Source organism: Salmo salar, chromosome 03 (genome assembly GCF_965601325.2).
Source record: "Salmo salar chromosome 03, fSalSal1, whole genome shotgun sequence".
Classification (NCBI taxonomy): domain Eukaryota; kingdom Metazoa; phylum Chordata; class Actinopteri; order Salmoniformes; family Salmonidae; genus Salmo; species Salmo salar.
In genome coordinates this window covers 4375900-4395844 of record NC_138293.1, presented here as the reverse complement: position 1 = coordinate 4395844, position 19945 = coordinate 4375900, and the positions used below count along the sequence as shown (strand labels likewise).

Sequence of the window (19945 nt, the reverse complement as noted above, 5' to 3'; positions counted from 1 at the left end):
ACAAAAAAAAAAGATATAGATGTACTATTGTAAAGTGGTTGTTCCACTGGATATCATAAGGTGAATGCACCAATTTGTAAGTCGCTCTGGATAAGAGCGTCTGCTAAATGACGTAAATGTAAATGTAAACTCTAATGAACTTATCCTCTGCAGCAGAGGTAACTCTGGGTCTTCCTTTCCTTTGGCGGTCCTCATGAGAGCCAGTTTCATCATAGCGCTTGACGGTTTTTGCGACTGCACTTGAAGAAACTTTGAAAGTTCTTGAAATTTTCCAGATTGACTAACCTTCATGTCTTAAAGTAATGATGGACTGTCGTATCTCTTTGCTTATTTGAGCTCTTCTTGCCATAATGTAGACTTGAGCTGTGTTCGAATACCCATTCTAACATACTGTATACTACATATTTAATGAGTATATACTTCACACTATTAGTTAATTTTAGTACACTGGAAACGAACGGTATCCTTTCAGTTGAGCTACGCCTGTCTTCCGGAAGTTGATGCTGTTGCTATGCAACCGCTTGTTAAATTTAACAAATTACTAGCTAAACATTTTACGATTTCGGGTTTGTTCGCCAATTCAATCTGGACTGCCAGAGTTCGTTCTGGGCGTTGGTAAATTCAGAGAGCACACCGGACGCTCTGGCGGAGGAGTACGGTTGATCCGAGGGTTCAACCGTAGTCAAGCACCGAAGCTAACTGGCTAACGTTGGCTAGCTACTTCCGGACACAAATGAGAGAACACCTCACTCTGACCATTTTTACTCTCCCAAGCAGAGCTGGTTAGGCTGTTTGTGTTATCCAGAGCGTTGGTGACTAACTGTGCTGCTGGCAAAAATTGAATTACGCTTTTTTTTTGGGGCCGACGTTTACGGACACCGGCCATATTCAACGGGTATTGAGCGTTCGTTATTCAGTTATTCTGCGGGAGAGTGCTCTGAAATCAGAGTAGATAGCTAAGTGGTATAGTCGTACGATTCAATGGCTAATGATGTAAATAATCAAAGTCAATAAAGGTTGGGTAGTTAGTTAATATACTGCCTGGCATGTTCGATTTATTAGTAGCTAGCTAACATACCGGTACATAATGCTGTAATGCTAATGCGGTTCGTAAGGATAGCGTAGCTAACATACAGGTACATACTGCTGTAATGTGGTTCGTAAGGATAGCGTAGCTAACATACCGGTACATACTGCTGTAATGCTAATGCGGTTCGTAAGGATAGCGTAGCTAACATACCGGTACATACTGCTGTAATGCTAATGCGGTTCGTAAGGATAGCGTAGCTAACATACCGGTACATACTGCTGTAATGCGGTTCGTAAGGATAGCGTAGCTAACATACCGGTACATACTGCTGTAATGCTAATGCGGTTCGTAAGGATAGCGTAGCTAACATACCGGTACATACTGCTGTAATGCTAATGCGGTTCGTAAGGATAGCGTAGCTAACATACCGGTACATACTGCTGTAATGCTAATGCGGTTCGTAAGGATAGCGCAGCTAACATACCGGTACATCTGCTGTAATGCTATGCGGTTCGTAAGGATAGTGTAGCTACATACCGGTACATACTGCTGTAATGCGGTTCGTAAGGATAGCGTAGCTAACATACCGGTACATACTGCTGTAATGCTATGCGGTTCGTAAGGATAGTGTAGCTAACATACTGCTGTAATGCTAATGCGGTTCGTAAGGATAGCGCAGCTAACAAATTGTCAGCCAACATAAGGTGTAACATATTTGAAAAGGCATTACATTTTTTCAACATATGTCATAATATGTTATGAGCAATTAATGTGTATCTGCTCTCGTCTGACTTTGGCTGCATATTTTCCGCCATTTTTAATCTAATCTGAAAACGTGAAGCCACGCCCACTTTCTGAATAATTGCATTATGGGCCCTATAAGCACAGAAATAGTGTCCACTGCACATATAGTTAGTATACTGGCATACTAACTATGACCAATAAGTGTACTATATACTCAATTCACTTCACAAATAGTACAGTTAGGGAAGTTAGTATGAGTATTCGAACACAGCTTTGGTCTTACCAAATAGGGCTATCTTCTGTATACCACCCTTGTCGCAACACAACTGATTGGCTCAAACAAGGCACACCTGTTAATTGAAAAGCATTCCAGGTGACTACCTCATGAAGCTGGTTGAGGGAATGCCAGGAGTGTGCAAAGCTGTTATTAAGTCAAAGGGTTGCTACTTTGAAGAATCTCAAATATAAAATATTTTGCTTTAATACTTTTGTTTACATGTGTTATTTCATAGTTTGTCTTTACTATTATTCCACAATGTAGAAAATAGTCAAAAAAAATAAAATGGAAAAACCCTGGAATGACTAGGTGTGTCAACTTTTGACTGGTACTGTATGCATTTTACCCCATTAATTGATGCTCTTAATAAGAATTAATTTCTGTGTGAGGCTTGTGGCAACTTTTTAACAAATTCACATATGAAATCCTATTCTCTCTGGCAGTTTTCTTTTTGTACTTTTAAACTGATTAGTAGTTCCTTGATCTGCATGTTGACAGTGTGGTGTAGTAAACGCTTTCTAATAGAAATACTGTATCAACCTAGATTTCTTTGAGACAGATAATTAGTGTCTTATCTAAATTGACACACAAGGAGACAGTTTGACACCCATGAGCACAAGTACATTGACATTTTATTTACAATATTACATTATATCCACTGTGAGGTTAGGTGTTCCCCTGAACAGTACAGTTCATATATATATATATATATATATATATATATATACACACTATTGTATATATATTAAAAGGCATCCGATATAGTGCACTACTTTGATCTAGAACTCTATGGGCTTCGGAAGTGCACTATATAGGGGCTAGGGAGGTGTTGAAATACACTGTAGGTCTCTATAGATCAGCTCTGACACCAAAACCAGGCCCAGGGGGAGGCTCACACAGACTCGTCAGTCCTCCTGCTGGCTCGCAGGAGAAACGCCCGTTCCTGGAAGATAAAAAGAAAAGAAAAGAATGTGAGTCCAAATACAGTATATTTCATTCTAGATTAAATAATAAAACCCTGGTCAAGTATATCATTAGTACTTTTTAAATTCACTGATAAAACATGGCATCCTATTGCAGCCTGAGCTCCAAAGCCAGGGAGATGTTTTCTTTAACTAGGTAGTTCTCATTTATCAAGATGTATGATAAAGTTTTTATTTAAATATGGTTAGGTAAAAATACATATATATATATTTTATAATACAGTAAAAACCAACTAGTAGTAAATCAACCCTTCTCTAACATTTATTAGGGATGTGCCTCTCTCCTTTCATGAACCATTCCATACGCATCTATATACACACACATGGGCTCTGTTACGATACAGGAACGTTATTAACTTTAGGGCCGAACCCGTTTAGTCGACTCGACGATTGTTTTAGTCCAGCAGTGACAGAACAATGAATGAAATGGCCTCTTGGACTCTGCACTGACACCACCCGACGCCCCTTTGGTTTTTTTTTACACTGCTGCTACTCACTGTGTTGTTATCTAATGCACAGGGTTGGGTAGCTTACTCTAAATGTAATCCGTTAGTTACTTGTCCAATTGTAAAAATCAGTAACGTAACTTTTTGATTACCCCCAAACTCGGTAAAGTAATCTGATTACTTTTAGATTACTTTCCCCTTAACAGGCATTAGAAGAAGACAAAATGTATGATACCAATTGAACCACGTCTATTGCGGGATAAATCAATGTAGAAGTTTACATAGCTGGCCATATATGTGGATGTTAAATTTAACTTTTATGCGTTGGTTATGTAGGCTTCTTCTAACCCATAATAATATATTTAAATTATATCTTTACATTAAAAACCAAAGTATCAGAATTCCAATAAATGTTATACCCCTTGATCTTCAAGAACAGGACTTGGAAGTATGGAAGTATAGAGTAGCTAAATTGTTTTACCTGAGCATGACCCCAAAAACGAAGGACTTATTAACCAGCCCTACTCTGTTGTTTATGATTGTGTTGTCATGGAGGACTGATTGGGGCTCATTGATTCCAGTTGAAAAATGAATGCTGCACTCATGGAATGGCTTTGAGCACTACTGAAAAGGGCTATTTACATGTGGAAAATCTATACCATATTCTGCATTTGCTACAGGAATATATTGTTTACCTTTTAGTTGGTGACACTTTGATATCTTGATAATATGCAGCCTGTTTAAAGGGCAAATCTGTTTTGGTCAAACGCTGAGGGGATGGGCCTGGAGAAATGTAACCACTCTCAGATTAATAGATAGAGCTATGGATGCAAGGACTGACCATCCACGATATCAACATTATAGTTATAACCATGTTATGGAGGCTATACAGGACTGACCATCCATGATATCAACATTATAGTTATAACCATGTTATGAGGCTATACAGGACTGACCATCCACGATATCAACATTATAGTTATAACCATGTTATGAGACTATACAGGAGTGACCATCCACGATATCAACATTATAGTTATAACCGTGTTATGAGGCTATACAGGACTGACCATCCATGATATCAACATTATAGTTATAACCATGTTATGGAGGCTATACAGGACTGACCATCCACGATATCAACATTATAGTTATAACCATGTTATGAGGCTACACAGGACTGACCATCCATGATATCAACATTATAGTTATAACCATGTTATGAGGCTATACAGGACTGACCATCCACGATATCAACATTATAGTTATAACCATGTTATGAGGCTACACAGTGTTTGTTTACATGTACACTGTTTACAAACATTGGAGGAGAACAAGCTTCTATTCTGGGTTCTGATGGAGTACGACAGTTGAACTAAACTCATGAGGCATTTATAAAAGTTACATTTTTCAAGAATCAATATCTTTGTAGCAACTACAGACTGCCCCTTTAAGTCACTACAGACTGCCCCTTTAAGTCTGGTTAAAGTGTTTCCAGTTTGAGCACATGTCTATTAGGCCTATGGATGTATTTATCCTTTCATCATGAATTAGATTGAGCAATAAAAGCCCCACTTGTATTCCATAGGCTGGAATCCACACTATGCAGCTGTTATTCTATAGGCTGGAATCCACACTATGCAGCTGTTATTCTATAGGCTGGGATCCACACTATGCAGCTGTTATTCTATAGGCTGGGATCCACACTATGCAGCTGTTATTCTATAGGCTGGGATCCACACTATGCAGCTGTTATTCTATAGGCTGGGATCCACACTATGCAGCTGTTATTCTATAGGCTGGGATCCACACTATGCAGCTGTTATTCCATAGGCTGGAATCCACACTATGCAGCTGTTATTCTATAGGCTGGAATCCACACTATGCAGCTGTTATTCTATAGGCTGGAATCCACACTATGCAGCTGTTATTCTATAGGCTGGGATCCACACTATGCAGCTGTTATTCCATAGGCTGGGATCCACACTGTTATTCTATAGGCTGGGATCCACACTGTTATTCTATAGGCTGGGATCCACACTGTTATTCTATAGGCTGGGATCCACACTGTTATTCTATAGGCTGGGATCCACACTGTTATTCTATAGGCTGGGATCCACACTATGCAGCTGTTATTCCATAGGCTGGGATCCACACTATGCAGCTGTTATTCTATAGGCTGGGATCCACACTATGCAGCTGTTATTCTATAGGCTGGGATCCACACTATGCAGCTGTTATTCCATAGGCTGGGATCCACACTATGCAGCTGTTATTCCATAGGCTGGGATCCACACTATGCAGCTGTTATTCCATAGGCTGGGATCCACACTATGCAGCTGTTGCAAGAGCGCATTTCTCCACAGGCTGTCGATCGGTTTCAAAAACAATGATTGATAGGCAGTTTAAACATCTTGAATTCAACCATCATTGGGCACAAATACACATTTAAGATTTGTGAACAGCCATCCACAACAACCACAATCCGTAAGGCACAAATAGCTAAATGAGAGAGCAGCAGTGTGATTCACATCAATGCTCTATGTAGATATCAGTAATAAGTGATATCCGTATCGCCGTAGACTACAACCACCGATGTCATCCTTTACCTCCAAGTGTTTATTCTAGTTGGATGCAGACAGCAGTCGCACCATTGGAAGACATAGCTTGGACTGTAGCCTACGAAAGCCTATTCCTGCTCTTTTCCCCGCGATCCATCAAACACATTTGGTGTGTCATCATAGTGTTCTCTGATTGGTGGTCAGTCATCATAGTGGTCTCTGATTGGTGGTCATCATTTGATGTGTCATCATAGTGTTCTCTGATTGGTGGTCATCATTTGGTGTGTCATCATAGTGGTCTCTGATTGGTGGTCATCATTTGATGTGTCATCATAGTGTTCTCTGATTGGTGGTCATCATTTGGTGTGTCATCATAGTGGTCTCTGATTGGTGGTCATCATTTGATGTGTCATCATAGTGTTCTCTGATTGGTGGTAATCAGTTGGTGTGTCATCATAGTGGTCTCTGATTGGTCATCATTTGATGTGTCATCGTAGTGGTCTGACTCTCTCAGGTGGAACAAACTTCAACTTGCGCCTTTTTTCAATGCTGATTTGAATGTCATTGAAAAAAGTACTGTCAAAGATTTTTTTTTCAGCAAAGATTTTATTTAACTAGGCAAGTCAGTTGAGAACAAATTCTTATTTACAATGACGGCCTACTCCGGCCAAATCCTCCACTAGCCCGGACGACGCTGGGCCAATTATGAGCCGCCCTATCACATCCGGTTATGATACAGCCCGGGTTCGAACCAGGGTATGTAGTGACGCCCCAAGCACTGAGATGCAGTGCCTTAGACCGCTGCACAACTAGGGAAACATTTTTTTCTGAATGTATAAGTAACCTCGTTTTTGAAAAGTATCTAATCTGATAAACACAAACTCACTTCCTTGACAACAGCGCTGCGCTGCTCCCCGAAGCACAAGAAGTGTGAATGTCCTGACTTATGCCTGAGGTCGTATCACAGTAAATACCTGCACGGCCAATGCAGACATTAGATTGACCATGTAGCGCCCAGATGCACAATGCACGTCTCTCCCCACAATGCACGTCTCTCCCCACAATGCACGTCTCTCCCGCCAACTTGTGCACATTCATTGTTTCATAATGAATGACACATATCAATTCCCCATTACATGTGACACCAGTACTACATCTACCATTAATTCATAGAATTTCTAATCTACAATGTTTGTTACTTTGGTTACGGTCATTTCTCTTCATGCTTTCTATATAATTGTTCCTGTCTTCCTGTTGTCATTGTCAGAGTGGACACACTGCGCTCTGCAAACAACCTGCTACACCTGTAAAAAAAACACGTTTTGTTTAAATTAATTCCATTTACGAATTCTGTCAAATTATTTGTCTTTTGTTTGGAGCGCTCCTGTGAATGTTGAGTAAGGACTCGCACACATAGTAGTTGGTCTATAGACTACCTGGTTACACATAGAAGTAGACCTATAAACTACCAGGCCTGATTACACATAGAAGTAGACCTATAGACTACCTGATTACACATAGTAGTAGACCTATAAACTACCAGGCCTGATTACACATAGAAGTAGACCTATAGACTACCTGATTACACATAGTAGTAGACCTATAGACTACCTGGCCCTGATTACACATAGAAGTAGGTCTATAGACTACCTGGTCTGCGTGCAAACCTAGGCATATAAATGTGTCCATTTGGGGATCTGATAGTGTTTCTGATTGGCTTAAAGCCTCAAAAGTAATGTTTTCTTCACCTCCATCAGCAAGAAAACTAAGTCTGTTTTTACATCAACTGAGAATGACAATAGTTCCTCAATGTATTTGAAAGATCTTTCCAGCTCTCTCCCTGTCGATGACCACTCAGCGTGAAAGGGAACAATGTTATGCTCTGATCCAGTGGAAACACCATACAAATAGGCCTACCTGATTACTTCTTATCACCGCTTGACTTGGACTGAAATATGCAGTGGTGGAAGAAATACTCAATTGTAAATGTATAGATACCCTAATAGAAAGCTACTCAAGTCACCCAGTAAAATACTACTTGAGTAAAGTAAAAGTATTTGGTTTTAAATATACTGAAGTATCAAAAAGTAAATGTAATTGCTAAAATATACTTAAAGTATCAAAAGTAGAAATAAAAGTATAAATCATTTCAAATTCCTTATAGGAAGCAAACCAGACGGTACCATTTTTTTTAATGTATGGATAGCCAGGGGCACATTCCAACATTCAGACTTTATTTACAAAAGCTGCGTTTGTGTTTAGTGAGTCCGCCAGACCAGAGGCAGTAGGGATGACCAGGGATGTTCTCTGTTTAGTGAGTCCTCCAGATCAGAGGCAGTAGGGATGACCAGGGATGTTCTCTGTTTAGTGAGTCCTCCAGATCAGAGGCAGTAGGGATGACCAGGGATGTTATCTGTTTAGTGAGTCCTCCAGATCAGAGGCAGTAGGGATGACCAGGGATGTTCTCTGTTTAGTGAGTCCTCCAGATCAGAGGCAGTAGGGACGACCAGGGATGTTCTCTGTTTAGTGAGTCCTCCAGATCAGAGGCAGTAGGGATGACCAGGGATGTTCTCTGTTTAGTGAGTCCTCCAGATCAGAGGCAGTAGGGATGACCAGGGATGTTCTCTGTTTAGTGAGTCCTCCAGATCAGAGGCAGTAGGGATGACCAGGGATGTTCTCTGTTTAGTGAGTCCGCCAGACCAGAGGCAGTAGGGATGACCAGGGATGTTCTCTGTTTAGTGAGTCCTCCAGATCAGAGGCAGTAGGGATGACCACATGTTCTCTTGATAAGTGGATCAATTTCCCTGTCCTGCAAAGCATTCAAAATGTAACCAGTACTTTTGGGCTGTCAGGGGAAAAATGTATGGGAGTTAAAAAGTACAATATTTTCTTTAGGAATATAGTAAAGTAAATGTAAAAAAATTGTCAAAAATATAAATAGTACAGATACCCCCCCAAAAAACCTACCGTAATTTCCGGACTATAAGCCGCAACCTTTTTCCCCATGCTTTGAACCTCGCGGCTTAAACAATGACGCGGCTAATATATGGATTTTTCCCGCTTTCAAATTTTTTGTTACAAGCCGTGTTTCTTTAAAGCCTGCGGCTTATAGACATGTGCGGCTTATTTATGTTCAAAATAATACATTTTTAAAAAAAATCTGTGGGTGCGGCTTATATTCAGGTGCGCTCAATAGTCCGGAAATTACGGTACTAAAGTATTTTACCCCACTGGAAATAGGTTCCGGTACTCATAGTGGGTGCTGGTTCCGTTTTATATTTAGGTGCAGATGAGAATATTCTATAAGAAGAACAGGAACTCCGTGAACTCCTGCCAAGGTCAAAGCGCTGCTTCTTATCCTGTGCGCAAATAGCCTACAGCTCTGGAAACAGAGCGGCCCTGAATATTTTATACATTGTTCCAAGTTCGCTTGGCAAGCTTCAGGCTGACCCAAGTTAGTAGTTGACACAATGTTTCAAATTCATTGCAGACAGGCCCTGTTGCCAATGTGATTTATAGGATATAGATTTTTTTTTTTTTAATAAAATCTGGATATTTTCTACCTGCGGGCTGCAATGTTTTTATTTGTTGGCTTTAGGTAGACTATTTTTACATAATGGCATTTTCAATAAAACATTACTTTTTAGGATTATAATTTTCATTTAGATATCATTTTGATTGAGATACGAAGATATTATTTTAAATTAAATGAAACGTTTTCACAAAAATGTGCATTTGAAAACCATAACTGGTCAGACAAATTGGCATTTCACATGAGAAAAGGTTGCCGACTTCTCATGTAGCCTATTGCATAAAGTTCAATAAGGCTACTGAACTGAAGGAGAGGACGTTTCAATTCAGTCACAACAGATAGGAGATATTTTCGGGGGGGGGGGGAAACAATGAGTAAAAACATTAGTGAACCAGCGATTTTTCATAACTTTTGAATCTGTTTTCTGACCAACGCTTAATTTAGATCGGTTTGAGCTCCTGAAACCAGTGCACTACTATCTACCATCTCCCATCTACTATCTATTATCTACTATCTACCATCTACATATCTACTATCTACTATCTCCCATCTACATATCTACTATCTATTATCTACCATCTCCCATCTACATATCTACTATCTATTATCTACTATCTCCCATCTACATATCTACTATCTATTATCTACCATCTCCCATCTACATATCTACTATCTATTATCTACTATCTCCCATCTACATATCTACTATCTATTATCTACCATCTCCCATCTACATATCTACTATCTATTATCTACCATCTCCCATCTACATATCTACTATCTATTATCTACCATCTACATATCTACTATCTATTATCTACCATCTACATATCTACTATCTACTATCTATTATCTACTATCTACCATCTCCCATCTACATATCTACTATCTACCATCTCCCATCTACATATCTACTATCTACCATCTCCCATCTACATATCTACTATCTATTATCTACTATCTACCATCTCCCATCTACATATCTACTATCTATTATCTACTATCTACCATCTCCCATCTACATATCTACTATCTACTATCTACCATCTCCCATCTACATATCTACTATCTATTATCTACTATCTACCATCTTAAACATTTGAACCAGGAACAGATGGGGAAATGGTTACATCCCTAAACAGTCTTCATAGATCCCTGATAGACAAGTAACATAATGCCGTTGCATTGCATGGACAGGACGAGCACCAGTCTTCATAGTTCCCTGCTAAACAACATGCCGTTTGTATTCATGAGACAGACAGGAGGGTAGACCTTCATACCTAGGCCCAGGCGGAGGGACGTTCCCAGCTTTCAGCTCATCAATGATCTGATCGATGTCTTTTGGACTCGGGTCTTCCTGGAAAACAGAAACGTCACAATAACATCCTATCGCCACAACACCAGTCCATTTACCCAGTAACCCCACAGCACCAGTCTATTTACCCAGTAACGCCACCCTGTCGCCACAAAAACCAGTCTATTTACCCAGTAACCCCACAACACCAGTCTATTTACCCAGTAACCCCACAACACCAGTCTATTTACCCAGTAACCCCACAACACCAGTCCATTTACCCAGTAACCCCACAACACCAGTCTATTTACCCAGTATAACCATTCTAACACGTCACAAAATCATTATATTGATAGTGTGTGATATTCAAGCCGTGATACTTCAAACCTTGTATTTCTATTTGACTTCCGCTTTGTAGTGAGCGGTACTGCCTTAGTGGTCTTGCAACTAACAGACGGTACAAACGGAGAACTACAGACCGACTAACAGACGGTACTAACGGAGAACTACAGACCGACTAACAGACGGTAGATACTAACGGACAACTACAGACCGACTAACAGACGGTAGGTACTAACGGACAACTACAGACCGACTAACAGACGGTAGATACTAACGGAGAACTACAGACCGACTAACAGACGGTACTAACGGAGAACTACAGACCGACTAACAGACGGTACTAACGGAGAACTACAGACCGACTAACAGACGGTAGGTACTAACGGAGAACTACAGACCGACTAACAGACGGTAGGTACTAACGAGAACTACAGACCGACTAACAGACGGTAGGTACTAACGGAGAACTACAGACCGACTAACAGACGGTACTAACGGAGAACTACAGACCGACTAACAGACGGTAGATACTAACGGAGAACTACAGACCGACTAACAGACGGTAGATACTAACGGAGAACTACAGACCGACTAACAGACGGTACTAACGGAGAACTACAGACCGACTAACAGACGGTACTAACGGAGAACTACAGACCGACTAACAGACGGTAGATACTAACGGAGAACTACAGACCGACTAACAGACGGTAGGTACTAACGGAGAACTACAGACCGACTAACAGACGGTAGGTACTAACGGAGAACTACAGACCGACTAACAGACAGTAGATACTAACGGAGAACTACAGACCGACTAACAGACGGTACTAACGGAGAACTACAGACCGACTAACAGACGGTAGATACTAACGGAGAACTACAGACCGACTAACAGACGGTAGATACTAACGGAGAACTACAGACCGACTAACAGACGGTAGATACTAACGGAGAACTACAGACCGACTAACAGACGGTAGATACTAACGGAGAACTACAGACCGACTAACAGACGGTAGATACTAACGGAGAACTACAGACCGACTAACAGACGGTAGGTACTAACGGAGAACTACAGACCGACTAACAGACGGTACAAACGGAGAACTACAGACCGACTAACAGACGGTTGATACTAACGGAGAACTACAGACCGACTAACAGACGGTAGATACTAACGGAGAACTACAGACCGACTAACAGACGGTACTAACGGAGAACTACAGACCGACTAACAGACGGTACTAACGGAGAACTACAGACCGACTAACAGACGGTACTAACGGAGAACTACAGACCGACTAACAGACGGTACTAACGGAGAACTACAGACCGACTAACAGACGGTAGATACTAACGGAGAACTACAGACCGACTAACAGACGGTACTAACGAAGAACTACAGACCGACTAACAGACGGTAGATACTAACGAAGAACTACAGACCGACTAACAGACGGTAGATACTAACGGAGAACTAGAGACCGACTAACAGACGGTAGATACTAACGGAGAACTACAGACCGACTAACAGACGGTAGGTACTAACGGAGAACTACAGACCGACTAACAGACGGTAGATACTAACGGAGAACTACAGACCGACTAACAGACGGTAGATACTAACGGAGAACTACAGACCGACTAACAGACGGTAGATACTAACGGAGAACTACAGACCGACTAACAGACGGTACTAACGGAGAACTACAGACCGACTAACAGACGGTAGATACTAACGGAGAACTACAGACCGACTAACAGACGGTAGATACTAACGGAGAACTACAGACCGACTAACAGACGGTAGATACTAACGGAGAACTACAGACCGACTAACAGACGGTAGGTACTAACGGAGAACTACAGACCGACTAACAGACGGCAGGTACTAACGGAGAACTACAGACCGACTAACAGACGGTAGGTACTAACGGAGAACTACAGACCGACTAACAGACGGTAGGTACTAACGGAGAACTACAGACCGACTAACAGACGGTAGGTACTAACGGAGAACTACAGACCGACTAACAGACGGTAGGTACTAACGGAGAACTACAGACCGACTAACAGACGGTAGGTACTAACGGAGAACTACAGACCGACTAACAGACGGTAGGTACTAACGGAGAACTACAGACCGACTAACAGACGGTAGATACTAACGGAGAACTACAGACCGACTAACAGACGGTAGATACTAACGGAGAACTACAGACCGACTAACAGACGGTAGATACTAACGGAGAACTACAGACCGACTAACAGACGGTAGATACTAACGGAGAACTACAGACCGACTAACAGACGGTACTAACGGAGAACTACAGACAGACTAACAGACGGTACTAACGGAGAACTACAGACCGACTAACAGACGGTACTAACGGAGAACTGGAGACCGACTAACAGACGGTAGATACTAACGGAGAACTGGAGACCGACTAACAGACGGTAGATAGTAACGGAGAACTACAGACCGACTAACAGACGGTAGGTACTAACGGAGAACTAGAGACCGACTAACAGACGGTAGATACTAACGGAGAACTACAGACCGACTAACAGACGGTAGATACTAACGGAGAACTAGAAACCGACTAACAGACGGTTGATACTAACGGAGAACTACAGACCGACTAACAGACGGTACTAACGGAGAACTACAGACCGACTAACAGACGGTAGGTACTAACGGAGAACTACAGACCGACTAACAGACGGTAGGTACTAACGGAGAACTAGAGACCGACTAACAGACGGTACTAACGGAGAACTACAGACCGACTAACAGACGGTAGATACTAACGGAGAACTAGAGACCGACTAACAGACGGTAGGTACTAACGGAGAACTACAGACCGACTAACAGACGGTAGGTACTAACGGAGAACTACAGACCGACTAACAGACGGTACTAACGGAGAACTACAGACCGACTAACAGACGGTAGATACTAACGGAGAACTACAGACCGACTAACAGACGGTACTAACCGAGAACTACAGACCGACTAACAGACGGTAGATACTAACGGAGAACTACAGACCGACTAACAGACGGTAGATACTAACGGAGAACTAGAGACCGACTAACAGACGGTAGATACTAACGGAGAACTAGAGACCGACTAACAGACGGTAGATACTAACGGAGAACTACAGACCGACTAACAGACGGTAGGTACTAACGGAGAACTACAGACCGACTAACAGACGGTACTAACGGAGAACTACAGACCGACTAACAGACGGTAGGTACTAACGGAGAACTACAGACCGACTAACAGACGGTAGATACTAACGGAGAACTACAGACCGACTAACAGACGGTACTAACGGAGAACTACAGACCGACTAACAGACGGTACTAACGGAGAACTACAGACCGACTAACAGACGGTAGATACTAACGGAGAACTACGGACCGACTAACAGACGGTAGATACTAACGGAGAACTACGGACCGACTAACAGACGGTAGATACTAACGGAGAACTACGGACCGACTAACAGACGGTAGGTACTAACGGAGAACTACGGACCGACTAACAGACGGTAGGTACTAACGGAGAACTACAGACCGACTAACAGACGGTAGGTACTAACGGAGAACTACAGACCGACTAACAGACGGTAGGTACTAACGGAGAACTACAGACCGACTAACAGACGGTAGGTACTAACGGAGAACTACAGACCGACTAACAGACGGTAGATACTAACGGAGAACTACAGACCGACTAACAGACGGTAGATACTAACGGAGAACTACAGACCGACTAACAGACGGTACTAACGGAGAACTACAGACCGACTAACAGACGGTAGATACTAACGGAGAACTACAGACCGACTAACAGACTGTAGATACTAACGGAGAACTAGAGACCGACTAACAGACGGTAGATACTAACGGAGAACTACAGACCGACTAACAGACGGTAGATACTAACGGAGAACTACAGACCGACTAACAGACGGTAGATACTAACGGAGAACTAGAGACCGACTAACAGACGGTAGATACTAACGGAGAACTACAGACCGACTAACAGACGGTAGGTACTAACGGAGAACTACAGACCGACTAACAGACGGTACTAACGGAGAACTACAGACCGACTAACAGACGGTAGATACTAACGGAGAACTACAGACCGACTAACAGACGGTACTAACGGAGAACTACAGACCGACTAACAGACGGTAGATACTAACGGAGAACTACAGACCGACTAACAGACGGTAGGTACTAACGGAGAACTACAGACCGACTAACAGACGGTAGATACTAACGGAGAACTACAGACCGACTAACAGACGGTACTAACGGAGAACTACAGACCGACTAACAGACGGTACTAACGGAGAACTACAGACCGACTAACAGACGGTACTAACGGAGAACTACAGACCGACTAACAGACGGTAGATACTAACGGAGAACTACAGACCGACTAACAGACGGTAGATACTAACGGAGAACTACAGACCGACTAACAGACGGTAGATACTAACGGAGAACTACAGACCGACTAACAGACGGTAGATACTAACGGAGAACTACGGACCGACTAACAGACGGTTACAGACCGACTAACAGACGGTAGGTACTAACGGAGAACTACAGACCGACTAACAGACGGTAGGTACTAACGGAGAACTACAGACCGACTAACAGACGGTAGGTACTAACGGAGAACTACAGACCGACTAACAGACGGTAGGTACTAACGGAGAACTACAGACCGACTAACAGACGGTAGGTACTAACGGAGAACTACAGACCGACTAACAGACGGTAGGTACTAACGGAGAACTACAGACCGACTAACAGACGGTAGGTACTAACGGAGAACTACAGACCGACTAACAGACGGTAGATACTAACGGAGAACTACAGACCGACTAACAGACGGTAGATACTAACGGAGAACTACAGACCGACTAACAGACGGTAGGTACTAACGGAGAACTACAGACCGACTAACAGACGGTAGTACTAACGGAGAACTACAGACCGACTAACAGACGGTAGATACTAACGGAGAACTACAGACCGACTAACAGACGGTAGATACTAACGGAGAACTACAGACCGACTAACAGACGGTACTAACGGAGAACTACAGACCGACTAACAGACGGTAGATACTAACGGAGAACTACAGACCGACTAACAGACGGTAGATACTAACGGAGAACTACAGACCGACTAACAGACGGTAGATACTAACGGAGAACTACGGACCGACTAACAGACGGTAGATACTAACGGAGAACTACAGACCGACTAACAGACGGTAGGTACTAACGGAGAACTACAGACCGACTAACAGACGGTAGGTACTAACGGAGAACTACAGACCGACTAACAGACGGTAGGTACTAACGGAGAACTACAGACCGACTAACAGACGGTAGGTACTAACGGAGAACTACAGACCGACTAACAGACGGTAGGTACTAACGGAGAACTACAGACCGACTAACAGACGGTAGATACTAACGGAGAACTACAGACCGACTAACAGACGGTAGATACTAACGGAGAACTACAGACCGACTAACAGACGGTAGATACTAACGGAGAACTACAGACCGACTAACAGACGGTAGATACTAACGGAGAACTACAGACCGACTAACAGACGGTAGATACTAACGGAGAACTACAGACCGACTAACAGACGGTAGATACTAACGGAGAACTACAGACCGACTAACAGACGGTAGATACTAACGGAGAACTAGAGACCGACTAACAGACGGTAGATACTAACGGAGAACTACAGACCGACTAACAGACGGTAGGTACTAACGGAGAACTACAGACCGACTAACAGACGGTAGGTACTAACGGAGAACTACAGACCGACTAACAGACGGTAGGTACTAACGGAGAACTACAGACCGACTAACAGACGGTAGGTACTAACGGAGAACTACAGACCGACTAACAGACGGTAGGTACTAACGGAGAACTACAGACCGACTAACAGACGGTAGGTACTAACGGAGAACTACAGACCGACTAACAGACGGTAGGTACTAACGGAGAACTACAGACCGACTAACAGACGGTAGATACTAACGGAGAACTACAGACCGACTAACAGACGGTAGATACTAACGGAGAACTACAGACCGACTAACAGACGGTAGTACTAACGGAGAACTACAGACCGACTAACAGACGGTAGATACTAACGGAGAACTACAGACCGACTAACAGACGGTACTAACGGAGAACTACAGACCGACTAACAGACGGTACTAACGGAGAACTACAGACCGACTAACAGACGGTAGATACTAACGGAGAACTAGAGACCGACTAACAGACGGTAGATACTAACGGAGAACTAGAGACCGACTAACAGACGGTAGATACTAACGGAGAACTACAGACCGACTAACAGACGGTAGTACTAACGGAGAACTACAGACCGACTAACAGACGGTAGGTACTAACGGAGAACTACAGACCGACTAACAGACGGTAGATACTAACGGAGAACTACAGACCGACTAACAGACGGTACTAACGGAGAACTACAGACCGACTAACAGACGGTAGATACTAACGGAGAACTACAGACCGACTAACAGACGGTAGATACTAACGGAGAACTACAGACCGACTAACAGACGGTAGATACTAACGGAGAACTACGGACCGACTAACAGACGGTAGATACTAACGGAGAACTACGGACCGACTAACAGACGGTAGGTACTAACGGAGAACTACAGACCGACTAACAGACGGTAGATACTAACGGAGAACTACAGACCGACTAACAGACGGTAGATACTAACGGAGAACTACAGACCGACTAACAGACGGTAGATACTAACGGAGAACTACAGACCGACTAACAGACTGTAGATACTAACGGAGAACTAGAGACCGACTAACAGACGGTAGATACTAACGGAGAACTACAGACCGACTAACAGACGGTAGATACTAACGGAGAACTACAGACCGACTAACAGACGGTAGATACTAACGGAGAACTACAGACCGACTAACAGACGGTAGATACTAACGGAGAACTAGAGACCGACTAACAGACGGTAGATACTAACGGAGAACTAGAGACCGACTAACAGACGGTACTAACGGAGAACTACAGACCGACTAACAGACGGTAGGTACTAACGGAGAACTACAGACCGACTAACAGACGGTAGGTACTAACGGAGAACTAGAGACCGACTAACAGACGGTAGGTACTAACGGAGAACTACAGACCGACTAACAGACGGTAGATACTAACGGAGAACTACAGACCGACTAACAGACGGTAGATACTAACGGAGAACTAGAGACCGACTAACAGACGGTAGATACTAACGGAGAACTAGAGACCGACTAACAGACGGTAGATACTAACGGAGAACTAGAGACCGACTAACAGACGGTACTAACGGAGAACTACAGACCGACTAACAGACGGTAGGTACTAACGGAGAACTAGAGACCGACTAACAGACGGTAGGTACTAACGGAGAACTAGAGACCGACTAACAGACGGTAGGTACTAACGGAGAACTACAGACCGACTAACAGACGGTAGGTACTAACGGAGAACTACAGACCGACTAACAGACGGTAGATACTAACGGAGAACTACAGACCGACTAACAGACGGTACTAACGGAGAACTACAGACCGACTAACAGACGGTACTAACGGAGAACTACAGACCGACTAACAGACGGTACTAACGGAGAACTAGAGACCGACTAACAGACGGTAGGTACTAACGGAGAACTACAGACCGACTAACAGACGGTAGGTACTAACGGAGAACTACAGACCGACTAACAGACGGTAGGTACTAACGGAGAACTACAGACCGACTAACAGACGGTAGATACTAACGGAGAACTACAGACCGACTAACAGACGGTAGATACTAACGGAGAACTACAAACCGACTAACAGACGGTACTAACGGAGAACTACAGACCGACTAACAGACGGTACTAACGGAGAACTACAGACCGACTAACAGACGGTACTAACAGAGAACTACAGACCGACTAACAGACGGTACTAACGGAGAACTGGAGACCGACTAACAGACGGTAGATACTAACGGAGAACTGGAGACCGACTAACAGACGGTAGATACTAACGGAGAACTAGAGACCGACTAACAGACGGTAGGTACTAACGGAGAACTACAGACCGACTAACAGACGGTACTAACGGAGAACTAGAGACCGACTAACAGACGGTAGGTACTAACGGAGAACTAGAGACCGACTAACAGACGCTAGATACTAACGGAGAACTACAGACCGACTAACAGACGCTAGATACTAACGGAGAACTACAGACCGACTAACAGACGGTAGGTACTAACGGAGAACTACAGACCGACTAACAGACGGTACAAACGGAGAACTACAGACCGACTAACAGACGGTTGATACTAACGGAGAACTACAGACCGACTAACAGACGGTAGATACTAACGGAGAACTACAGACCGACTAACAGACGGTACTAACGGAGAACTACAGACCGACTAACAGACGGTACTAACGGAGAACTACAGACCGACTAATAGACGGTAGATACTAACGGAGAACTACAGACCGACTAACAGACGGTAGGTACTAACGGAGAACTACAGACCGACTAACAGACGGTAGATACTAACGGAGAACTACAGACCGACTAACAGACGGTACTAACGGAGAACTACAG

The 19945-nt window shown here is 43.1% G+C and overlaps 1 long non-coding RNA gene across 1 annotated transcript in view; it reads right to left on the bottom strand.

The window, feature by feature from the left end:
• Positions 1–19945, bottom strand: part of LOC106596701 (NADH dehydrogenase [ubiquinone] flavoprotein 2, mitochondrial) — a 33638-nt gene continuing 13693 nt past the window's right edge. The window contains exons 2-3 of the long non-coding RNA XR_006769043.2: positions 10854–10930; positions 1–2994 (exon numbers count right to left, since the gene is read on the bottom strand). This is a non-coding gene — a long non-coding RNA (NADH dehydrogenase [ubiquinone] flavoprotein 2, mitochondrial). The remainder of the gene's footprint in view (positions 2995–10853; positions 10931–19945) is intronic.